The sequence below is a fragment of the Lethenteron reissneri genome, chromosome 13, assembly GCF_015708825.2.
Source record: "Lethenteron reissneri isolate LAM-NWPU_2019-01 chromosome 13, ASM1570882v1, whole genome shotgun sequence".
NCBI classification, from domain to species: Eukaryota; Metazoa; Chordata; class Hyperoartia; order Petromyzontiformes; family Petromyzontidae; genus Lethenteron; species Lethenteron reissneri.
Genome location: NC_083791.1, coordinates 7,664,305 through 7,690,294, shown reverse-complemented (window position 1 = coordinate 7,690,294; position 25,990 = coordinate 7,664,305). Strand labels below are relative to the sequence as shown.

At 43.4% G+C, this 25,990-nt stretch overlaps 1 long non-coding RNA gene across 2 annotated transcripts in view; it reads right to left on the bottom strand.

Annotated features, from left to right (window-relative positions):
• LOC133342058 (uncharacterized) overlaps window positions 1-7,820 on the bottom strand; it is a 198,617-nt gene extending 190,797 nt beyond the window's left edge. For both annotated transcript variants that reach the window (XR_009755084.1, XR_009755085.1), the window contains exon 1: window positions 7,656-7,820. This is a non-coding gene — a long non-coding RNA (uncharacterized LOC133342058). The remainder of the gene's footprint in view (window positions 1-7,655) is intronic.
• Window positions 7,821-25,990: the final 18,170 nt, after the last annotated feature.

Here is a 25,990-nt window from a genome sequence, read left to right as displayed (position 1 = left end):
ACAAAAGACGTCATTTCCGAAAAAAAACATGGGGAACGTGGCCGAATAGATTCATTGTGATATAAGTAAATAATCATCAACATCAGTGTTGATTAAAAAGTGATGAATAAAATGTACTGTACATAAAAGCATCAGTGAATGTCGGTTGTTGATTCCGGTGAGTGCACGCACGCGTGTGTGAGTGCACTATGTGTCGTGGGGAGCGGTGGTGTAGCGGTTAGCGCGCTGCACTACGAACCTGGCGACCCGGGTTCGATTCCCGCTCACGGCCAACACCAGTGGTGACGATTATTAGAACCGGTCCTGGGCCTCCCCTAGGTCGACGCAGCCTCAAATGAGTACTTGGTGCGATGTGTAAACATCGCCATGAGGGAGACAAAGGCGGCCGGGTTTGGTGTTGGCCACCCACCCCCTCGTGTGCCATGCCGGCCTTAATAGGTGCTCGCTAACAGCACTTGCCCCTACAGTCTGTTACAGGCTATATGGGGGATCTTTGTCTTTGACTGTGTGTCTCGTATAACCATCCAATAAAGACATCAAATACATTGGTCCCTATGCTTGTGTCGACTACACAGGTGATTAACTCTGCATGCCTGCTATAAAACGTCGCCTTTATGTAAAGTACAATGTAACAGGAAATGTAGAGCAATTTCTCCAATCTGTAGATTTCTAACTTACTAAAGTTGACTACAGAGACACAGGGAGGACAAGGTTCATACAGTATTGAGTCTTTGATTAAGAAAAATATATAAATATAAAGCAGAATAAAATTCACCTGATGTCATTCTTTGTGGGAGATGGTCACATTCATGTAGGACTCTGATTTATCCGCGGTGCAAGAGGACAGAAGAATAAAGCCAAATATCTCAGACATTTTGATTTCAAGCTTCCGTGACTGCAGGGATTCATCTTCTTGGTTCTTTAGGTTAAGTCACGTAGAAGGGAAGTAATAAAATAATATAAATATAAAACAAAAATTCACGACGTTTTGACTGCAACACAAGCAATCATCATCAGGTGTGAAATCCATAGCAACATCGCCATGAGAGGATTTTTTTAAAATGTTCTTGCTGTGGATTTCACACCTGATGATGATTGCTTGTGTTGCAGTCGAAACGTCGTGAGAATTTTTATCGTTTTATATTTATATTATTTTATTATTTCCCTTCTACGTGACTTTACTGAAAAAACCAAGAATATGAATCTCAGATATTGTTGTAGGCTCCAAATCAAACTGTTCAAGCACCATACAATATTTGAAAGTTGTAAAATAATTGACATTCGACGTCTCATAAGTAGACAAAACAGACTTGAACATACAACAGAGGACTTTTCATTCCTGTCAGGTAAAACAAAACCCGCGGTCTTAGATGTTTTGCTTTGGTTTCAAAAGCCAATGAATGGCTGGAATGCTGAGTGTGGAGGATGTTTAAGCCTAACAAACCCATCCAACTTGCAGCCTTTAAATCACTAAAGACAACTTGTTTTTTTCTCAAAGGGCAATTCATTGTGTGCCAATGTCACGGCCAAATTTGCTTTACCTGAAATGAGGTATGCATCGTTTTCCAAATATAAAAAGGGTGCTTGGGGAAAATTAGCGAGCAAAGCGTTCCACAAAGCGAACGCCCGAACCCTGGACATTTCCCAGACACCTTTGGCACCTCTAGCCACGCGCGCGCATGCATGCATACAAGCGTGACGTGCCAAAACGCCAGAAGAAAAAAAAAAGAGCTTGCAGCTTGGCTAATCTTTGTGAACAAGAAAACACTGACAGGCACTTTAGGTGCTTCACCTGCAGTCAGTGACAGGCCCTCTTAGGCAATCTCTTATGGTCTTGTTAAGCTAAAGCTGAGATGCTCTAAAAAAAAGCCCCCATTGCTCTCAACATTGCATATCTTTGCCACGCTTTGAGATCGAGACCTTTAAGTTAATTTCATTGGCTAAGCTCCCGCTCATTACCAAATGAATCCTATCGACTAAGCCGGCACAGCGGGGCTTCGAGAGAAATGGGGATCGATGGGCAGAGATTTTGAATTATAGGGGCCCATCAGGCTAAAACCTATTACAGTCCAGTGTGTAAACATTACATTCGGAGAACATTTTCAACACTTAACTATGCACACATACACATTAAGCACATTAAAAGGTAGGTATTTATCAACGTGAGAATTAGCTGTATTTTTTAACTCGTACTTGATTTGAATGCATGTCCTTATTCTCTTTATTTTTTTCTTTTTCAATGCGCAGTTTTAATAAGCTGATGACTTGGGAAGTTTACCAGCCACACGACTTTGGCCACAATACTTTCAAATATGTTAAGTAATTTGTTTACACGGACAAATCAATATGTGGCAGCAAGATTTTTCCATGTCGCATTGACGTTGAGCAACACCCGTGCCAGTCAGCATGTTGGCTGATGTAGTATCAGTGGACACTGTGTGTTTGTCGTCAAATAACTCGCTGAGTAAACACTTACTCTCCTCTTCAGCAAATGGTTTGGAGACAAGTGGTGTGGCAGATCATACTTTGCAATGGTGGGCACATCGCGACGGGGATTTGCGTGCTGTCGAGCATCTTAAAACTATGCGAGACCAACCCTGCCCGACTACTGAAAGCATTGAGCTTTTGGGATCGCATTAATAACGTAACGCCACATGCAGCGCTTATTTGGTATCAGATGTATGTATTTGTGGATGGGCTTTCTGATAATCAAGATGATGGCTTTCTAGGAAACACTTATCAGCAAAAGAGGAAAGACGTGGCGAATGCATCGTGGTGACATGAATTTCAAACATCTTACTTCAACTACCCGCTTAATTTTACGTAAACACGGTATATCGCTTCTTTTGCAGGTGAAACGGGAGAGTGGGCACATGTGTGTGTGCCACAGTGGAGAGATGTTAACTACCTCGCCTGGTAACACAGGAGGTCGTGGGTTCGAATCCAGACCCTGACGCCTAGATATGTGCTGCTCCCCGTGGTAGCGTGGATTTGCTCTGGGTCCTCTGGTTTTTCCTTCCACATTTAGAAACATGCATTTAATAGTATTTGGCTGCGATATATTTCCACATAAGACACCTTTGTTGAGCTATCATCTGTGGCAAGGTCGCGTCTGAAATAGAGCTATATAGCTCAGTGGGCCTCACCTGGTAAACTAAAAAATAGTTAAATTTTGTAGTGTGTGCATCCATGCAAACAAAAAGCCTGAGGCACATTTTCACCTAAACCTTCCTCTTAACATTCCTCAATATCTCCCTGTGGCCAGCCTGAGCAATGTTTCTTCGAATAGAAAAAAAATACCCTTCCTTTTCACAAAAGCAAAAAGCTCAAGCCATGGTTTCAGGGCTCCCATAGTACTATGAGGCCCATTTTAAAATAAAATAAATTGTTTTCCTTTCACAGATTTTTATTTGGTTAACTTCATGTTTTTTGCATGCAATGGCCCACCTCTAGAATATTTCCAGGTGATGAACTTATGGCAGGTGTTTTTTGACTTTCGTTTTCTTCTCGTCATTAAGAAGCAACAACTTTTGTACGATTGGCTGCATTCATATAATTTAACTTGAGAACTGTATCTGATTAAAAAAAAATGTTGTTTAACGTTCAATCGTTTTAGCTATAATTGAGAAGTCAGTTTTCATTGTTTTGAATTCTTTAAGAGAAAAAAAATCGTACTTTCGATAATACGCAAAATATTTATTTATCAAGCAATAGCTGAAACACCACAGGGAGATGTGCTCCGTTGCTGCAAATTGTTTTAAAAAATTAGACCAAAAAAATAGGACGTTTGCCAACATGTCAATGAAGTCGATTATTGATTCAATATGTTTTCAATACATAATTGTGTTCTTGTTTGTCAACATATTCTGCCTGTCTTCATCATCATCTCCAATCTATCAAATGCTGAATGAGGGCCTTCCGATGCCAATTCCATCTCTCACGGGCATACCGCACGCCCCATGAGCGCGGTTGGCTACGTACGGTGCGAAAGAAGTTCGACATAATAGTTACACATACAACAATCCATCTCGCTCCTGCACAGGAGCAGATTTCATCCTCTCTGCCACGTTTCCCCTTCTTTGGCTGCCATTCACACGCCAGTCTCATCTGCAGCGATGTGTCCTGCCGAAGCCTACTTGCCGACTCCTCTCTACTGTCAATGTGATGTGTCTAATTTTGTGTTGTGCTCTGTTGCACGTGTTGCTTGCACTATCACTCAGTGTAAACCCTCAGCATGCATCTCTGGACGATCTGTTGTGCACTTTCAGATTTTGGTTTTAATTTTCCCTTGTGAGAGTCCATGTTTGTGAGTCATTTGTCACAAAATCCAATGTGCACCGATTGAAAATGTTCTACACATTGGTAAGGTGCATTTCATTATTAGATTCAAATTTCCAAAAGTCCAAACTCTTTTTGACCTGCACTCACTTGTCTCTTTATTTTATGATTTTTATCCTGACCTGGCTTTAATATTCTGTTGTTGTCTGGAAATCTCCCCTCCACAAATGATTACATTTTGTCTCGTGAACATATTGCCCGCAACTTTTTGTTCAACTCATACTTAGTTTAAACCCAACTAATTTATAAATTATAACAAAATTTCCCCTGAGTTAATTGTAATCTCTTGGTAGAAAAACTACCATTAATACTTTAACCACCTCAAAATTACAAATGCAAATCAGAAGAGGAGTCAGTCAAGAAGACACAAATCTAACACCGAGGCCATTCACAGTATTATTTTGAAGATGTCTTTCCAAAAAAAAGATTGGAATAAATAACGGCAGAAGAAACGTAAATGGTGGGGGAAAAGATACTAATCATCTTCTTATGGCTGTCAGATTTCTTTTTTTAAACGATATAACCACGTGCTCTATTACGAGTCAGAAAAGAAAGGAGTGGTGTAATACATTAGGCCTGATTTCCCTTGGCTGATTAAGTCTCGGGAGGAGCCGTTACAGCGATGCCAGGGTTTATGTTTGGTAACAAAACAACAAGAATAGGAGTGCATATTGAGACGATTTTTTTGTCCGTTCTGGAAATATCTTGAGAAAAACTTTAAGCGTCAAATAATGTCGAAAAATGTGTTTCTGATATCCTTGCTTATAGGATGACAACGTTGACAATCGCTTTTAATAATTATAACGAGGGCAACGATACTGTCATTTATCACTGTTTTGGTTTACAGTGAGTATGTACAATTGCAACATAATGCAAAATGTAGTTATTGTTATTAACCATACATAGTCATCACATATTTAAAGTAGATTACGCATTTGTACCATAATACCAGAACCAGGACAAATAAGTCAGTATTCATATTTGGTAAATAAACATTATTATTTCCATGACAATTATTATCGCTACAGAAAATATTTTTTATCTTTTTCTCCTCCTGATGATGATCGCTTGTATTGCGATCGAAACGTCGTAGTTTTTTTGTTATTTTCTTTCAACCTATCTACGTGACTTTACCGAAAGACAAAAAGAATACTTTTGTATTATTTGGCAAAAAAATTTTCCATCTGAAAAATTACGCGCATTATTCAAAATATACACGTGCATTGCAATGCGTGACGATATTTTTTAAAATATATAACCATAGAATATATACATATCTTCCTTGGCTCTAGGAAAGAAATGCGCTGTTTGGTTAACTGGCAATATCTGCCATAAAGACGTGACCCCTTGTATCAGCCCTGATACAGAAGGCATCACCCCCCTCTCCTGGTGGAATTCTCTAAACTAATTGCGGCTCACCTAGGCCTGCGTGCGGTCCGTGCTATCGAGGTCACGCGAGTCCACGGAGGGAGCCGCAGCGATTTGACAACATCGCACGGACGCTGGCGTCGTCGCCCGTTCCTTCACAAGCACGGCGGCGGTGAATCATCAGGCGTGCAATTAAGGGAAATAAATTAAATCCAACCGATAGGCTCTTTGAGCTGCTGTAGCGTGAGGACCGTCTCAAAATCAACGCCGATTGAAAGCCGACGCGCAGAATTTTTGAAAACGGCAAGAGGTTCCCCACCACCCACCCCCCCCCCCCCTGATTTAACCACGAGGGCAATTATCTAAAATTCATGTTGCAGTCATTGTAGGGGGTCTGTAACTGCTGCAGGTATAAATCGAGAAATGCAGTCTCATTGTAATTAATCAATATCACTCCACTCTGCTTAAGTACGGGGAACAGTTTCATACCAATGGAGCTGAATGCCTGTTTTTAATTTTATATAGCGGAATATTGCTAAGGGCTTGAGAAAGGCAATAGTGGCAGCTTTTTTTCTCAGTCCTACAAAGGGCTGTGCGCAAATGCATTTCCCAATGCTCTGACCCCGCGGGGTCAATGCAGCTGCCTTTGATCGCGCGAGAAAAATGGATGCATCGTACCACCATCCTCACAATGTCGCCCGCATTCCTGAAATAGCAGCCCCTCTCTGCACCTAATGTTTGCATGTTTTGTGCAAACAGCACGAGGCTTTAGTCCATCGGCATCTGGACCATCTTTTGTGCGTCCGTATGTGAGCCGTGCGCATGCACGCGGCCAGGCAGCGGTGCTGGCCACCCACCCCCTCGTGTGCCGTGCCGGCCTTGATAGGTGCTCGCTAACAGCACTTGCCCCTAAAGTCCATTAAGGCATTAGGGGGGATAATTGTTTTTGTTGCATGCGCATACTGGTCGACTCAGTCGTCAATGAGAAACCTGGTGCGATGTGTAAACATCGCCATTAGAGAGACAAAGACGGCCGGGCGTGGTGCTGGTCATCACCCCCCTTGTGTGCCATGCCAGCCTTCATAGGTGCTCACTAACAGCACTTGCCCCCACGGTCTATTAAGACTATATGGGGGATCTTTGTCTTTGCATGCATACATGCACATCTCTGTGCGGACGTGCGTGTCTTGTGTGCACGTGCGTTCATGCTTATTTGAAGGCTGGGGGCTCCGCACAGTGGAATGAATGGTTTTCAGCCTTTGCTGCATTGGTTTGCACTCTTACACAATTAATTACTCGGCGCATTCACAGCCTCCACAGAGTGAAGCATTTCCTGGTGATTTCAACTTACTGTTGATTTAAGAAAACGAAAAAAAATCAGCACACACTGGAAATGCCCATCATCAGCATATCAGTCGTGTGAAGGTCAGAAGAGATACAAGATGCCACCGCCGGTAATTATAACATAAATGATGAATGGATGATGCAATATTCTGGCAGTTTGTCTATAGATTTGTTGGGTTTTACGAATGCATTAATGCAATAATTACAACAACGTATGCAACTTAACGGAACAAAAAAAAATCACATTAATGAGATCAGCCCATTCACTTACAATATAATTAGGGGAGAACTGTCCCTTTCAAATCACATTTGCTAATGCAAGTGGCACATTTTTCTCTTTCAGAGAGGAAAACATCGTCAATTAATGTGCAGCGAATGCCTTCCATTAATATAATCATTTCAAAGGCATCACTCTCCGCAGATAACGCGTTCGGTGGTGGGGCGAGGGGGGGGGCTGAGGATGTGGGGGCGGCACAGGGAGGGAGGGGGGGGGGGCGCCGGAGGGGGGGGGGGCAGGGGGTGGGGGGGGCCTTGTGGTGGATGGCACAGCAACCGAACAAATGTGACAGCGCTGTGTGCACTGCGGGGCCGCGATGCTACCTCACCTCTCTCGCCATCGATCAGTCGTGGCCGTCTGGTTTCCAGGGCGACGCCCAGGCGACAGTTGTCAGGCGGAGATGGAGTGATACGGACGTGACAATAATTGCTTGCCGGAGGGCAGCCAGTCCTGCCCAGCCTTGCATCGTGTGTCACGGGAGATCAGGAGCAAGGTGGGGGGGGGGGGGTATCGCTGAGAGCAAAAGATTCGTTTTGTGGAGAATGCATTTGTGGGGGGCATTTTAACGTTTTTAGAGTTTTATTTCTTTATTTTTATTCTTCCAGCATTTTTTTTTTTACACAGTTTGCCGCGTGCGTGCATCACAGGCAACCCAATTCGGAGGGAACGTGGAAGCCGGTGTATCACAAAAAAAGGCAAACAAATGCAACGAAAGTCATCAAAATTATTTGAATTGAATCTCCATTGGTGTGTGTCTCCCAATAACGCCCGCTCAGACTTGAATGGATGTCATAAATCCTCACATTTTATACTTGGCACCGTAAACAATTTTCGTGCAAAAAATATATATATATTCACACGCTCCATTTTTTATTCTTACATTTCGTACAAGTGGCCCGCAGTATACGTGCGATGACAAACGCGGCTAATTTCCGCCGAACTCCAATTAGCAGTGCGGGCCTAGGATCTGAGGAGCTGATGGGAGCCGTGCTGCTATGCTTCTTACATTTTCCCCCGGCTTTTATGGCGATCCGCATATTTCCTCAAGACAGCGGTTGTCCATCTCCTTACCGCCCTCCCCTCCTCTCTCCCTCCCTCGCTCTCCCGCGGAGGTGATGGTTGCAGCGGAAAAAGCCTCCGCCACCAGGCCTGTTAAAAGAGAAACAAGGGGGGGGTGGAGGTGGAGGGAGGCTCAAATCAAATGGGCAGGCCATTAAGGTAAATATTTGGCAACTTTATGGTCCACAGAGACCTTTGTAATGGGTCTCCCAGACAAAGCAATGGTCACATGCTGCTTGTCCAACCAGTCAAAACAAAGCAGCCTTATTAGAGCTCCCCCGCTGTGCTAAAGACTGGCTTTTAGAGGAACGCATGTTTAGCCTGATGTCTTTGTGCGACTCATTACGGATTCTTTACACATGCAATGCACGAAAGCGGTCCCGCAAAACCGCCGTATTGTTTATGTATTTGTGCGCCGATTAATTTAGTTATTTTTCCAAAGACAAAAAAAACGGAGGCCAATCGATGTCTATTAAACTAATTTAAAGTAATTTACTTAGACAAAAATATTTGCTGCATTTCATTATGGATGGAGGAAATAAAGGTTACCTTTGAAGTTCACAACATATAATCAAACAAGGATTATTGAAAACATGTAATATAAAATGCCTGATATTGATTTTTTTCCAAAATTGTAATAAGAGAGGCGGACACTCTAATTCCATGCTAGGAAACATCAATAAACATTAAAAAAAATGAGTTTCTGCAGCAAAAAAAGGAGGTTGGTATAATAGTGAATTGGTATTTAAAATACAACATGAACATTATGACCAAAAATATGCAAGAGTATTTGACAACGATATGAACCTAAAATCTTATTTCAATGTTTAAAGAACACTCGTGATTAATGACAATTTTAGGAATATGACAACCCTATTAGCTGGGTTTAGCTACTACGGTGCGATAGAAGTACAACATACATGCGTAACGGTACATCTTCCCTATCCGCAGAATTACTCGTATATTTTAAGAGTTGTAGCAATATTTCCTCTGCCTCAAGAAGGAATCCTAGGGAACGACAGCGGTATATTCTCTCCCCTTCGAAGACATTGCCTAAGAGAAGCAAAAGTTTGGGGGGCACAATTTTTTTTTCATCTGAATATAAACAGAAAACTTTTTTTTTAAACACACGAGCGTTAAAGTGCGTGCTATTCCATTACGCTCCTTTTACGAAAGCCCCGTGCATCAACCTTAACACACGGTGTTGAATTATGGTTGTTTGTGGGAACAGACAGCAAACGCATCTACTATTTTGACAAACACCTATGGATTTTTTTTGTAAGTGCGTGAAAGATTTCTTAGCTGACACCTTACTGATAAAACCTCATCACTGGATCTGAGATAAAAACAAAATAAAGTGGAAATGAACCGTGCAAACAGATGTTTTGAGTGCAGGATATTAAAGAATATATATTTTAAAACAAACGTAATTTGATCACCCAGTAAATTTCCGCCGCATCTCAAGACTCGTTTTCAGGAGGATTGTGCAGCAGGATGTTTGACTACATCTGATGACCAAGTGCTTGGCAGTGTGGGAGGAAGTTGGCATATTGGAGAAAACACATATTAATTTTTGAGATGTGCTCCAGATTTTTGGATTAATTAGTAAATAAATCTTAAAACTGTGCCGAGACATGACATTTCAGATGATGCGAATTTTGTTGTTCTTGTTGTTGGTGTGTCAGGATGAACCGAAAAACGGACAAGATGTCACTAATTCCTGCCAAAAGTGGCGTCTCATGGCATCAAGTGACGCAACTACTGTTAACACAAAGACAGTTTACATTACCGTAGTACATAAATAGATGTGAAAATCCAAAAGACTTAGAAATTGTCTCTTAATAACCAGAATATTAAATGTTTACATTTCAAACTCATTCCTGATATCATACTTTATTTGGAAAAAAAGGTTTTGCTTGTTGGATTCCTGCATGCCTGGCAGGATTCCTGGCGTGCCGCCAAGTGCGCGCGCACGTGGTGTGTCATCACCGGGCACATGTGCGTGATGACGTCACCCGCATCCCACAGCATTGAGCTCTGTTCGTGCACGCTGGTGGGGGGGGGGGGGCAGTGGATGGATCAGTGGATGGGTGGGTGCTTGGGTGGGTGGGTGGATCGGTGTGTCGGTGGATGGGTGGGTATGTGAGTGGATGGGTGGGTGGGTATGTGGGTGGATTGGTGGGTGTGTATGTGAGTGGATGGGTGGGTGGGTATGCGGGTGGATTGGTGGGTGGGTATGTGAGTGGATGGGTGGGTGGGTATGCGGGTGGGTGGGTATGCGGGTGGATTGGTGGGTGGGTATGTGGGTGGGTATGTGGGTGGATTGGTGGGTGGGTATGTGGGTGGATTGGTGGGTGGGTATGTGGGTGGATCAGTGGGTGGGTCTTTGGGTGGGTGACGTCAAAAGCATGCATGGGCTGCTAGTACAGTAACAGATTCAAGAATACACTTGTGGTAAAACCATACATCTCCTGGCCACTTTGCAGTCCAGAAATTCTGCATGATCTACCATCCCTTGCATCCAAAGCAATGGATATCCATGTGTGTGCCAGCACAGCCAGCTATTAAAGATATACACTGACAAAAATGAGTTCCACTATTTGTAAACAAAGCAAACGGCAGCAGTTAATGCATTGTGATGTTATAATATTATCACTGTAAGCTATGGCATTTCAAATGAAACCTAAGCAATATGTTGGTGGTGTTGATTTCTAAGCGACTTATTAAAACTTAAAGACTACCGTTCATCGATCAACATGTAAAATGCTGGTTAAATTCTCAGATCGCTAACAGCTTCAGCTTGAACAATTAACGAACTCAAACCCAAATATTCCTGTTTCAGATATTCATCGTCATTGGTTAATTTATCCATCTGCATTAGGCAGTGCAATAATAATTTCAATCAGATTATTTGTCAAGAAGCGTCGGCTCCACTGATGAGTTCGTTGGCCTGTGTGGAAGAAAACCAAAGCGTCCAGAAAAAAAACCTTCAAACACAAAAGAGTGACACTCAAGGCTCTGTACAGATTCACAAATGTATCGTTATACTGACATCTGGTCGACTTACAGCTAAAACCTACACAAAATCTGGTATTCCCAGGTGAATTCGCATCCAAGTACTAATCAGGCTCCAACCTGCTTGCCCAAAATTGAGTTTCCATCATGTCCCATTCACCTTGGAAGCAGCATGGTTCACAATCCAACCCAACGACTGCATATCTGTGAAACTACTGGACATCGGTAAATACAAGCTTATCGCTCGTAAAATTCCTCTAGTACAAATACATACTCTGATTCTGAATGCACTCAAAAACACGCCATAGATAACCTGGATATAGTCGATGGAATACCTGGCAGTGATACATCTGGGGCGGAGTTTGTTTTCGTCTTAAGGAGCAGTCACTGGTTGCCGATGTTTCTGGATCCTCCACTGTGCACCCTGATCTCTCTACGATGCTTAGGAGCGCGCATGCAAGCCAGTGTCTAATGCATCGTGTCTGCTCAAGAGAGGTGGCCCATATTGTTTGTCACCGCATTAAAATTGTTCCCACGTGGCCTCCGATATTGCTGACAAAACAAATGGCGAAAGAACAAGAACTCGAGAGAGAAGAATGAACCGGAAGGATGTTGCATGTATAGCTCTTCGGGGCCAATTAGGCGTGTAATATTATTCACTTTGACACGCGATGTGTTACACCGTCCAACTGGCCCGCAGATGTACTCTCGATTGTTAAAACGTTTGTTGCGTTTTTAAACACATTTGGTAAAAATGAAATCCATCGTCACAGCCATGACCATTACCCGCAGCTTGAGATAAATGCAAAAATACATGTCATTTAATTATATTCGTACTGCAGTATATTTATACACCTACTAAGACGACATGTTAAGAAGTGAATTGTGTGTATATATATAGCAAAGGGTGGTGGTGGGTTTAATGACCCATTTATATCTTTACGCGATTTAACTAAAAAAAAACCTGTATTATGGATGTTTACAAGCTTAACAATTTCACAAAAGGAACAAAAAAGGCCAACCCGTACAAAAACACCAAACGAATAATTCCACGAATATGTCTAAATAACGAGTTGTAATTAACACAAGTCAAACTGCACGTGAGACAGAACCAACGTATACGTTTCAGCACTATTTCCACAAGGAGTTTAAATAAGTCGTGTAGCGCGATGCCCCAGCTACCTGCTAATATCTGCATAAAACTGCCCTGGTACCACAATGTACAGTGGAGGTTCTGTTAAAGATTATGGTTATCATTTGCAAACGATGGCCAAATCGTGCCGCTTGCTTTTAGCCACGGCAACAAAAAAAATGCACATTTGTGAGAGAGAAAAAAAAACCTGCCTGCAAGTACATTCCAGAACATTTGAATAATAACAAACATTCTCAAGCAAATACATATTTTCCAGGTCTCTACTTGTAAAAAGAGATAGCATATGTAGGCCATGCTCTTATCTGGTTAAAGTGCATCGAATTGAATGGTGTATATACAGTATATAATAACAAAGGAATGTTCGACAAATGCCTGTTTGTGTTCAAGTAGGTCACTCCAAATTCCACTGTAGTGCAATACACGGTTTGCATTTCTGATCACAACTACACGTTTAGAAATATCACAAGACGCCCTACACGGGAGTTATTCCGCCAGAATTACAACACCAGGCTGAAGGTTATATTCACTGCGGTGATTACAACTTAACTGTGTTGACTTGGTATTGGCAAATCCCTCCTGGGTTACAGAGTTATTCCTGTGCATTAGCCGGCGGCCTCGTCCAACCAGCCTTTAATTAAAGTCAAGGCATGCCCCGCGCACCAATCTTTAATTAATTTGGCAAACAATTCTGATAAGAGCTACCGGAGGTGTAACGTCACCCACCTCCGCTTTACAAAAAAAATCCCAACAAGTCGCGCGGAAAAACCATTCAGGTTGCCGAGGGTGTTAAGGGTCGGTCGTACGTGTTGTGACATTTACACCTATGGCATAATTAGGGCCAAGCTCTTTTATTACATGAGCTATGACGCGTAACATGTTTCCAATAGGAAAGAGTATGCTTCTGAAAGACGACACAATGTTTTTTGTTGATATATTTATCCATAATAGGGAGGGGGGGAGGGTGGTTTGGGTTAGATCACACATATATATAAATGTGTCGTTAAAGCTTCCACCACCCGACACAGCCAATTAGTAAGGTTTGTCATGTAAACAAAACATGCCAATTAGTCATAATCAACGTTTTTGGGTTTAGATCGCGTTATTTATAAATGTGTCGTAACCCTCCACCACCCGACACGGCCAATCAGTAAAAATGTGTCACGTTGACAAAGACAAATAGTTCACTGCTTTAGCCCACCGGTGTGTTGAAGCCACAACATTTACAATTAGTTACGAGTTCAGCACACCGGTGTGTTGAAGAGTGAACCCACAATATGTCAGGTGGTGGTGGACTGAACGACATTTATATTTACGCGATCTAACCCCAAAAAAACTCCCCCCTCTATTATGGATATTGGTTGCGAAAGCCTACGTTATAAACGTTACATTTATAATTGCACATATATGTGTATAAGTTAAAAGGTGAATAGGTACAATGTGTAGCACTACCTGTTGGGACAGGTGGAGGTGTCTTCTTTGCACCACCGTCTGACTGCCAGAAGAAAAAAAAAGCACTCCTAACTGTTTTGATTTAAAGCTTTCGTGACTGCAGGGATTCATATTCTTGGTTCTTTCGGTCAAGTCACGTAGAAGGGAAAGAATAAAATAATAAAAATATCAAACAATAAAAATTCTCACGACGTTTCAACTGCAACACAAGCAATCATCATCAGGCGTGAAATCCACAGCAAGAAAATTTTAAAGAAAAAAAATATATACTCCTACCAGTCCACAAAAAACGACCGCCTCTCGGATGATCAACCACTTCCAGGCCGGGAAGGCAAAATGTCACACTTTTCTACATTCTGCCTGAGCACTTTTAGTAGAAGTGACAGGCAAAGGGTTCACTCTGGAGTCAACTATAAATAAACAATGAGGGGGCGCCTAGGATCGGCACAGTTCTTGATGCAGGGGAAATGCTGCCAACAGATTATGGGGTGCACTTTACAACACTCTCTCCAAGGTAAATGATGGCCCCGCGCTGTGACGGGAGAATGCACGTAACCGAAAAGGACACCCATCATTTCATTTGGAAGTGTAAGAAATGCTGTGCAAGGGAAAACATCGGTTGATATAATGGGCTTTCATGGCTGAAGGCTGTAGATATTCCAAGAATTCTTAGGGGCTAGTAAAAAGGGATAAAGCTCAACAGTGGATGAGGCAGGAACTATAAGGGATATATACAATGTGTACTGCTTGACAACTTAAAATAGGAGAAACGGCCTTAATGGTGGACACTCACATAGGTGCACGGGTAGTCACATGCCATGTATAACAATTTTATATTCTGCAGTGTTTATCATGTACGTATGTGAGTGCATTCCAAAGGAGCGAAAGCAACAGGGCGCTAAAAAATTGACGGCGCATTTAAAAACGTTAACATACACGTTGCAAAAAAATATAAGTGAAATCCCGTTCGTTTATAGAACACGTGGTAAATACCTACAATCACTAAGAGATGCACGTGACGTGAAAAATCGCTGTCAATTGCTCAGGTGGGCCAGAAGACAAAGCATTTATTTGTCCAAAATGTAAATTTTCTACTAAAGTCAATGTATGGATTTCCAGGTGGTTAATTGGATTATGTTCAAACTTCTTCCTTAATTGGATACTGCAAACATCTAATCAGTAAATTAACGGAGTGCAGCGTGGAAGTATAAGATCATTAACAGGCTTATGTCGCGAAGGGCCGCAGCGTTTATTTCCTTTTTTTTACCGTCCGGCGATTTTGGGTGTAAAAATAAAAAAAACTTCTCTTTACATTGCATCCCATTCTCAAAACTTTGTCCCACGATGACATTTTGGTCACCATTGTCCCCTCCAACACAATTCCCATCTGAAACCAGCCCCTATCTCGCGCAGGTCGATAGAGTAAATAAAATATAATCGATAGTGCTTGCCTAGATGACTGTCCCCTGGATTTCGTCTCTGTTCATTGCTGGGCGAGCCTTTTGAGGTTTTATACTTTGCAGTGTGGACTAAATATGCTGGGTTTGTTACATGACAGGGGTAGTGGGGAGAAGACGACAACACATTGTAATGCAAGCATATATCTAGGGCAAATGCTTTTACAGGGTATAATGTCTTGACAGTGCTATTGGCACTTTTCAAGAAGGTGGCGTGACATTGCTAAGCTACTCAATATAGACAAATGAAGCATTTAAAATGCATTTTCTTATTGACGCGGTATTTACCATTCGCATTTACAAGGGTCTCGGTTGCCCTTGCGATTGACAAATCATTGTCAAACGCAAGGGGCGATTGACAATGATTGACAAATCCAAATCATTGTCAATCGCAAGGGCAACCGAGACCCTTTGACAGACGAACGAAAATAATAAACAGAGGAAACACGTTTTGCTTGTTCATTCAGCGACTCTTGCTGGTCAATCAACATATAAAAAGCTAATTTACCTGAAACATTTTATACGGGGGGAAGAAATCAATTGATATAATTGGAATTAAATGCAAAACTGTTGATAATTGCAATTCATCTCCTCGGCTAAGGTTAAAACTACATGTCTATAACATACATTACAGAGTCTGAGTCTTATAATCTGTTATCCTGGAATCCATGTGAAAGCCTGAGGCCTCTTAAATTGTATCGTATAATGATACAAAGTTCGCAAATAACGAAAAACACCGCTACACATTCGTCTTAAACACTGCGGCCTTTGTTGAACAACATATATAATAGCAGACGTTTTAGGCAATGACCCTTCTACATAGCACATCAGGAGAGTAACAGAATTAACAAACCCTGAGTGCTTGCTTTTTTTACAAAACCAAATGCGTACGTCAAACTTCTTTCGCACTGTACGTAGCCAACCGTGCTAATCGGAGGTGCGAAATACAACATTACTGAACGTTCAAAATTTGAGATTTACTCAATTCTCAGCCAACCATTAAGATAGCATGCAGAATATGGTTATATTATTTGGGTCTTTCAGGTAAAGTCACGTAGATAGGCTTAAAGAAAATAACAAAAAAATACTTTTTCTTTGAACCTATCCACGTGACTTTACCGAAAGACCCAAAGAATATGAATCCCTGCAGTCACGAAAGCTTTAAGTCAAGAATATGGTTACTTTGGTGGCATATTTACATGAGCGAAATATATTTATTTGCACGACAGGTTCGTGTTGAGATCTCTTTCAGAAAAAAAATGAATGCCTTCTATGTATATTTATATTCTTGGTTCTTTCGGTAAAGTCACGTAGAAGGGAAGCAATAAAATAATAAAAATATAAAACAATAAAATTATCACGACGTTTCGACTGCCACACAAGCAATCATCATGAGGTGTGAAATCCACAGAATTTAGTATTTTCTTGCTGTGGATTTCACACCTTCTATGTATGTTGAACTTCTATCCTGCCATACGTAGCCAACCATGTTAATCGTAGGTCCCTTGTGCCAGTGCATCTTAAGACACGGCTTGATCGTCAGACAACGTTTCTGTAAGAGAGGGTGTCAGTAGGTACTGCCGGCAAGGGAGCACTAATTCTCGAACGTGACCCCATTAAACGACTCGCACGCTTACAGTAAAATATTATTGCCCCCCCCCCCCCGAAAAAAATAACGGGAAAAAAAGTGACTTTAGAAAACCTCAAACGTATCATTAGGCTCAAAGCTCTTCAAATAACCCTGTTATTATTGGCTGTGTTGGGAGCTCACACCTTTAACCTTCGGCATATTCCCCACCGTGGAGGAGGATTGGCTGAGCCTCACTGAGGGAACGCGACCCTTGGCTTCTGACATTTCCTGGCAAAATCCGATTGGCTGGTGGGAGACCAGACCAGCGTTCGTTGCTGCAGGAGCCTCAGAAGAAAAAAATGGTGGGGGGGGGGGGGGGTTGAGTGGTGAGGTTCGGGGGCCTGCGGGGTTGAAGTTGGTGCATTTGCACATGGGTGTGTGTGCATGTGCGTGTCTCCACGCGTGCGTGTGTGGGGCGGCGGGGGGAGGGTTAGCGCAGCGGTTAGCGCGCTGCGCTATGAACCCGGCGACCCGGGTTCGATTCGCGCTCACGGCCAACACCAGTGATGATTACCTGAACCGGTCCTGGGCCTCACCTAGATCAACTCAGCCTCTAATGGGTACCTGGTGCGGTGTGTAAACATCGCCACTGGGGAAACAAAAGCAGGTGTGGTGCTGATCACCCACCCCCTCGTGTGCCGTTCTGGCCTTCATAGGTGCTACTCGCGAAGAGCACTTGCCCCAACAGTCTGTCAAAGGCTATACGGGGGATCTTTGTCTTTGGGGTTGTGTGTGCGTCAACATGCGGTGTGGCCCAGAATCGAAATAGACTGACGGACCCCTGCTGCAATTAAATTTTAAGCGGAGACATAAAAACATTGACAAATGCTCTTCGTGGTCTTATTCAGGTCCACAGGGAGAAGCCGAGACACTAAATAAAATCCCTTCTCTAACAAAAATGGATTCTTCCGAGGTCATTTGATTACTTTTTGAAAAAAATAAAAACTGACAACACGGCATATGAAAACAATCCTTGCAAAATATGCCCACACAAAGAATTGTCCAGATATGAATTTAGCATTGTAATGTATATTAAAAATGGTAAGTCTTTACAAGACCTTTTCTAATTATGACAGCCAAACAGTTATATTATCAGAGAATATGTTTAAGAAATGCAAAAAAAAAACGGTAATAGTTCAGTTGACATGGTAGATAATTGCATATCCATGTATGTATTAGAGCACGGATTAATCTAAACTCCATCCACGCTGATATGCGAAACAAAAATTATCTGGTTTTTAACTGTGCCGACACACACGAGGCGTGGACAATACGTTTAATGTGAATTACAATGAAAACCATCAATTAATTAACAGTAATTGCCACGCTTGTCACGAGGTCACTCAAGTGCGGGGTTCAATGCTTTTGCAATGGGGCTTAAGTTGACGTGTGTCAAGGTGGCACCTCTTATATATTTTTTTACCATTTTCAACATTTTTTATCACGCACGCGCGCACACGCGTGTACACGCGCGCATACAAAGGCGACAGTTGAAAGCGAAATTGGCCTTCGCCACCCGTTCTACATTTTGGAAAGGGTCTTTCCTGATTGCTCGTCAATTTTATCTCGCCTGTTGACTACCATCGATGAATGCAAATGGTGGCACTCCGATAAAAACGGGCTTCTTTGGTGGAGTACAAGTGGCTTTTTTTTATCGTTGAACAGATCATCATACGCTTCATGATGGATCCTATTTTATGCCGAGCGATGTACTCATTAGCACTGTAGCGTGGCCATTGGATGAAGGTGAGTTACATGAAACCTAAGCTGCACTACTGTACATTTAACATTTTACCAATCCCACTATAATTAGCAATGATTTTTAACTCAACACCTTTATGAGGTGAAATAGAATATAACGCAAAGCACGTATATGTAATCCCATTTTAAAAGTACGGAAAAACGGTGTTTTATTCACATTTTCTGTTAAAGAAACGGTAAGAAACACAGGCTTTCCCTTATGTATAATTGTAAAAAATATCAAGAGTATTTGTATAGTACTTACAAAAGCGTATATATTTTATGAACGCACAAGGAATTACGTAATATACAGTATTTCACGTTTACGTAAACGGTACTTACCTTATTTGCGGTTGGTCAAGAGCCAAGCTTTCGTTTACAAAAGGCCTGACTCTAGTACATGTTGAAATGTGCCATCAACAACTGTCAGCAACACACAATGCACAGCGGCATTGACAACAAAAGTTGGGTCTTTAGGAAAGATTTACGAAAAAAATTACACCCACACCCCTCCCCCAAGTATAAAATAAAAGCACGTGTGTTCATAATGCTACCGTAACGGACAGGTCAAACGTGACCGCGTGCGTGCATGCGAGGGTAACAATAACTTCATAAAACATGGGACAGTGTAAAGGAATTACGGTTAGAGCCCGTCACTTTGCTGATAGCTTTAAGTGTACTTCCCTAGCCCCTCCCAAAACTTAGGAATGCTGGCCAAGTTGTTCCCGGTCCCTTCTAAACCCCCCCCGCCCGCCCACCCCACCTCCCCAGGCCACTGCACACCAGCAAAAAAATATATAAATGGTTTCTCTCCTCTTACCATACAACCTAGGGCCCGGCCAACATAGACACCCACAAAGATGAATGCATATATAAAATGCGCGCATTTTTACATTTCTAAATATCATTCATCGCCGCGCTACCGAAACCACGGATCTCACATGTGAAATAGCAATGGTTTGGTTTGCCCCCGCACCTCCGATTAGCACGGTTGGCTACGTACGTACGGTGCGAAAGAAGTTCAACATACATACATGCAATGGGATCCAGCACCATCCGTGTAGCGAATCGCAAATAAGCTCAGCGCTCGTTTCAGGTAGGTCGGTGGGGGGTGGGAAGGTGCCACCATATCTGTTGTTTTTTTAATGCAATGCTCTGGACTCTACAAATGGCCCAGGGTATGGGGGGGACAAGGTTGTCCCCTACAGCTTATCAGGGGAGGCCCAATTGCAGTGTGGCACACACACTCTCTTTGGGGCGGGGGGGGATGGAGGGGGGCAGGGGGGCAAGGGGGCGAAGGGGGGGCAGGGGGGAGCGGCTACTGCAAGGTGGGAAGGTGTCCTCCTCTCCTCCTTAATTACTTTCTCACTGTTGCTTGCAGGCCAGACGCGCACTCAAGATTACACTGGTCAACACACTTTTTCTGGCATAAGGTATTCCAACGGTTTAAAGGTAATTTCGGGGTGCTGATTCCAAATCTGGCATCAGTTTTTGTCTATCACATCAGGTTTTTGAGATATCAAATATTGCATTTTCAATAAAAACTGCAGAAGAAAAATATTAAATAAATGTGGATATCTACATAAAATTATATTATAAACACACTATCCTAAAAATACTACACCATATTTTAACACTAAAGCAGTCACTGACTCGCAACAACTTGCAATCATAAGTGACAGAGTTAATTTCGGGTGAAATCAATGAAAATGGGGTATGCCGATAGCATAAAATGAGAAGTGATAGAGCAAATCTGAAATTAGTCTAAAACAGCTGCAAAAGTCCAGGCCAAAAAAAAATGTGTTTTTTGTTGACCAGTGTTATCAGAGCTCGGGGAGAGAGTGTGCAGGTGAGAGTTATGTTATGGGTCGTGTACAATTTCAGCAGGACTGCTCCGTTCACAGTGCAGGAAGGGGCCTTGGGTTTTGTTGATAGGCGGGGGCACCATAATATTTGGGCCGTTAAAAATAATAACACAATACCATACACACGTGGCTAACATTTAATCATGAATTGAATGCACAGTCTGCGTTATTTAATGTGTGCATGCTTAACAAACTGGGCAATTAGGCCCTGCTAATGAAAACTGTACCATGGAATATAACGGGAGAAGATACACTGCAGCGGAGAGCATTGATTTATTGCTGTTTGAAAATCCAATAATATGATCATGTGCAATCATATCCATGCAAATGCATGGAAGCACTTGTTTAATTAAACATGTTTTTGCGTAGACCTGAGCCTTTGTCCACGAACATATAGTACTGTACATGCGTAGATATGTTGTGTACGTTATGTGAGAATGTGTGGACGTGCCTGCATACGTGGGGTGTGGTGGTGTAGTGAGTGGTTAAGCTCACTACGAACCTGTTGACCCGAGTTATATTCCCGCTCACCCGCAACATCAGTGGGAAATATCAGAACTGGTCCTGGGCTTCCCCGAGGTCGACTAACAAACTCTTTAAATACATACCTGATCAGGTGTGCAAACATCAGCACTAGAGATGGGTCAGGCGTTGTACTAACCACACCACCCCCTCCCTCGTGTGCCGTGTCGGGCTACATAGCGGTTCGCTAACAGCACTTGGCACATCAGTCTGTTAAGGCTACATGGAGGATCTTTGTCTTTGTTAGTGCCTGCGCGTGAGTACATCAACCCGTTCAAAGACGTGCGTGAAAAGAGCATGGGGCTTTAGAGGCCACGGGGGCCAAAGCTGCCAAGAACACATGTTTCTCTACCCCGTGCACGCGAGATTGGAACGTGTGCTTAGCACTCGTACCCAGATGCCCTCTTGGCCCTTGGCAGCACTGCAAGAAAACCACCAGGGTGGGTACTCAGTCGTAGCCCGAGCTGAACTAGGGGAGGCCCACAATGGGTAATTTAATCTGTAGTTCAGACTGCTGGAAATGAACCAAGATCACCGGGATTAGGAGCGCAAGTGCACCGTGGACACATCACGCGATACCACCGGTGTGCCTTCTTGCACCCCGCGTGTCTGCACGTGGTTTATTTTTCATGCTCGTGTGTGGACAAGTGGTCGAGTGGTACAGTGCTTGTTTACGTAGAGCCACGGGGTCTTTTGTCGTTGAAAGTAAAGGGCCAGTGGTGAGGCCGGGTGGTAAGTTTATTTGAGAAGCGCTGCCTCCAAAATGAAAGGAGGCATTGCCACACCACCAACAAGGTGATTTGCGCTGCTAATGGGGGTGCATTTTATGTTTACTTGCGACACGTGCACATCGACGCAACAGTCAGCAGAGCTGGAATGTCGTGTGCACTTGCACTGCGAAAATGACGACAGTATAACACGCTCCGGCCATATACGGTATCCTCCTCCGGATTACAAGATGCTCTGGAAAGTACGCCGCTGCACCACCCCAGCTTGTGCCCGCTGTCAGTAAAGCTATACTAATGTGGTCTCACGGGCACGCTCGCATGCGCGCACACGCGCGCGCATCTACCTGATTATGAGATGCAACCCTCAACTTTTGCTTCGAAATATTGAGGGGGGGTGGGTGGCGGTGCATCATATAATCCAGAAAATGCGGTCTTTTTTATAAGGTCAGTGTGAAATTTTAGACGAAGAAGAGGAAAAAGAAAGAACAGTTGAGAGGTTCCCACAGCACCACCAAAATCCACGTCTCTCCAAGTCACTCGGCCCTATCCCAAGTGGCTCACCGTGCCTTTAGAGCCCCCAGATAACCCCTAATCCAGCCCCGGGGGCAAAAAAAAACTGGGGCTAGAGTTTCTGGTGCAGCAACTCTAGGGGAAGGGGGGGGGGGGCACCTCCCACCTCCCAACCTCTACTTGCCCAGCCCCGCCCACCCTCCGGCACACAAAGACAAAGATCTCCCGTATAGCCTTAACAGAATGTTGGGGCAAGTGTTGTTAGCGAGCACCTATGAAGGCCGGTATGGCACGGCACATGAGTGGCTGGCCAGCAGCATGCCCGATTGCCTTCGTCTCCCCAGTGGCGATGTTTACACACCGCACCAGGTACTCAATTGAGGCCGAGTCAACCTAGGGGAGGCCCAGAATCGATTGAGATAATTGTCACTGGTGTTGGCCGTGAGGGGGAATCGAACTCGGGTCACCGGGTTCATAGCGCCGCGCGATAACCACGACACTCCCGTTCCGGCACACACACACACCACACATACACCACACACACACCACACACACACACCACACACCACACACACACACCACACACACACCACACAGCACACCACACAGCACACCACACACACACCACACAAACACCACACACACACACAGCACACACACACACCACACACACAGCACACACACACACCACACACACCACACACACACCACACACACACCACACACACACACCACACACACCACACACACACACACCACACACACACCACACACACACCACACACACCACACACCACACACACACCACACACCACACACACACCACACACAACACCACACACACACCACACACACACCACACACACACCACACAAACACCACACACACACACAGCACACACACACACCACACACACACACACACACACACACACACAGCACACACACCACACACACACCACACACACACCACACACACACACCACACACACACACGACACAACACACACACCACACACACACACCACACACACACCACACACACACACCACACATACACCACACACACACACCACACACACGCTCCACACACACACACCACACACACACCACACACACGCACGCTCAAAAAAATAGGAAACGATGCCCCCTTGTGTGCTCGCCAAGTTTAAATATCCGCGGAGCCGCCACCCACCCACCGACCGAATGGCTTAACAATGCGAGGGGGGAGGAGGTGGGCACGTGTCCGTGTACTGACGTCCTCGTTTGACACCCAACCCGATCCCCCTGGGTGTTTCGAACAGACGAGCGGGACGCACCGCTGCCATCGTCGTTGTCGTCTTCACGCGACGCCGTTTCGCGAGCGGACGTGTAAATGAAGCGGACGCGTTTTACTCTCGCCCTCTCGCCTGTCCCGGCTTCATTTTTAAATCCTTTATATTAAGTTCGCTTGCTTGCTTAGGACCGTGCAAATCTTTCGGTCGTTTTGTAACCCACTTCCCGTGATCCAATCGAACTGACATTTTGCACACAGACTCGTTGTGCGTGACAATGTATTTTCATGAAAAAATAAATTTCCAAAATTTTACACTGTTTAGGGAAAAATAATTAAATATTTATTACCAATTGTTTAATGCTGCCAGACAATCATCTGGCAGCCATCTCAAGCCAGAGGACGAGAGGACTCTAGCCGCCCCGATGCCACGCATATAAAGGATTTATAGTGAAAAACTTTGTTTTTACAGGTTTACTTGTTACTTATGAACATTCGACTCACGGACTTGTCAGAGATGCGAACAAACCCGTCCGTATGTGTCCAGGTGCCTGTTCGGCTTGGGAGTAGCAAGTTCAGGCGCCGGTGCAATAGATGCCGGTGGTGGCTTCTACATCTGCAGAACGCGAAGAATCAGTGGCGTCTACGTCTACAGGAGATTATGCAACTTTTAAAGCCATTCCACGTGTTTAGTGTACACGCCGTACAACGTGTTTGGATTCGAAAGGAGTAAAGTTGGACTTACGAACAGACCTCTGGAACCTAACTTGTTCATAAGTAAAGGAGTCCCTGTACTTTAAATGATCAAATGATACTCTTGCTGACATGAGGCCAGGATTACACCGCATTCAACATAAATTGTCTACGGTAACATAATTTTACTACAAGCACGGGTATGTATTTATGATATATTATTGCAGTTCAAAAGTACCAAGTCAAATTATTGCCTGTTTAGGTACAGTCGGTCATTTCATAATACGAGAGATAAACATTGACTACATTTCCACAAATGATAAAATTATAAATACGTTTGAAATATTTATCAATTTAACAACCGAAATATAATATTTGTTTTTTTACCCTTTTATATGGCAACAAAACTGAGACCTTTTTTAAACAAGGAGTCATGTTTGCATTGACCACAATACCTGCAGTCGGAATGCAAACAAAAAACATAACTCTGATAATGTATGTACTGTCCTTGAAATTGATTGGTCCACACCCGAGACAGCTTTCTTTAGAGCCTAGTCTCACATGGTGTTGGACCAGATGACGCCAAAAGGCGCATACATTATCAGAGTTATGTTTTTTGTTTGCATTCCGACTGCCAGATAAAAGGGTAACAAACCAATTATCATATTTTGTTACTGGCAAATGAGGTTCCAATGGTGAACCGAAATATACATTATGTTAAACAAAAAAATAAAACCTTTGACATTACACGTGATATAATTTTAAATAATAATACAGCCGTTTGTCAACCCACTATTTTGGATGAAGGCCACACCATATCAAGCCAAGCGGGGTTTGTTTGACCATACTTTCCCACGCTGGTGAGTGCGGTTCATTTCGGAATATTTAACAGAGCCGAAAAAGCATACAATTATCGGTTCTGTAATCTTTCTCTCCGAGACTCTCTCCCGATCGCACCGTAAAGCTAACACAGGGGTATAGTCCCTCGCACGTGACTTCAGCTGGGCACGGTTGTGCAATTCCCACTGCGCCCTTGACGTGTGTACATGAGCTATGCATGGCGGCAGAGAAGGGCTGTGTGCTCGCACACCCACCGATCTTCAACGCAACCTCGCTGAGTTATAGACGCAACCCGATGGCAGATTTTGCAACAATAACCTGCTGAAATGTGCCCATTTTTTATTTTCTCCTGGAACATCTCAAACGCTTCAGTGTTTTGAAATAAAAACAACTAAATAATGCGCAAAAAAAAAACAAGTTTGAATTAGGCCCTGGTTATTTGATACAGTAAATAGAGTTAGCTAAGTCGTTTCCTGTCTGTAAGCTATCCACAAGCACTGCTACGCCAGGTTGAGGTCACTCGGGTGTGGTCTGCCCTCAGCTAACCTCAAATCAATGGCATCTTGACTCTAATTATTGCTTAAGACTAGCTTCTTAAATGTAATGTCAATCTCTCAAAGACTTGCTCAGGAATAGCAGTAGCGGTTAGACACAATGCTTTCGTGCCTGCTGAAAATGCCTAATTGAGGTCAATGTTGAGGGAATAAGTGATTTTTAGTAGTTTAATTGG